The sequence below is a fragment of the Marmota flaviventris genome, chromosome 18 (genome assembly GCF_047511675.1).
Source record: "Marmota flaviventris isolate mMarFla1 chromosome 18, mMarFla1.hap1, whole genome shotgun sequence".
In the NCBI taxonomy this organism is placed as follows: Eukaryota; Metazoa; Chordata; class Mammalia; order Rodentia; family Sciuridae; genus Marmota; species Marmota flaviventris.
Genome location: NC_092515.1, coordinates 16767567 through 16768622, shown reverse-complemented (window position 1 = coordinate 16768622; position 1056 = coordinate 16767567).

Below are 1056 nucleotides of genomic sequence, written 5' to 3'. Positions count from 1 at the left end.
TCTGTTTATTTAATGTGTTATACTGTATAATGTCTCATTTTTCTAACATTTTGCAGCATACCACTTGAGATTAGGAAGATTTAAGAATTTATTAAATAAGCATACATGGATAGGTTGTATATAATTTTTCTTTTTCAGATAGATTTAATTTTGGAGTGTCAGTTTTCCTGTCCTTTAAATTACTTTGGGAATCATACATTAAAAGTTTTTGATCATTTTCATTTTTTAAAAGAAAACCATTCAACGTCTGAACTTATACATCTTCCGGTTTTAGATACCAACATTTTAGTCTTGCAGACTGTTTTCATTCTTCCCACTTCATTGACAGACACATCTTTTTGTTTCTTTTACATATGTGGGGAGAAGATGGGATGGGGTAAGAAACTTGGCCCACTCAGACCATGGACAGAATTCTGTTACCTAAATTGTCCTGAAGATTTTTTTTTTTTAAAGTTGCATCCTTCCTCAACAGTGTAACTTGATAAAGAATGTTACCGTTTTTTTTTTTTTTCAGTGAATGTCAACAAAGAGCCATTTGAGATTGACTTTAACCTTGGAAAGTCAAATTTGGTTAATGTGACTGCATTAATATGTATCTTATTAGTCTATTTTGGGGGAATGATCATGAATTGCATAAATAGGTAATTCTTGTCCTTTGTAATACAAAGTCTCATGCCCTTTTTCTCTGCTTTCCCTATATATGTATTCCACATTTTAAGGTGTTCTCTGTTTTTACAGATTTAAGAAAGAAGCTATTTTATGAGAAACTTGTTTCTGGAATTTGGTAGCTAACCACTGATAATGGCATAGACAATGATTTAGTCATGAAAAGCAATGATGATACGAAGCCTGTTTGGCACAAGAGTCTCTCCTGCCCAGGATTTTTTTGGGGGGGGGGGCGGGTACCAGGGATTAAATTCAGGAGTACTCGACCACTGAGCCACATCCCCAGCCCTATTTGGTATCTTGTTTAGAGACAGGGTCTCACTGAGTTGCTGAGCACCTCGCTGAGGCTGGCTTTGAACTTGCAATTCTCCTGTTTCAGCCCCTGGAACC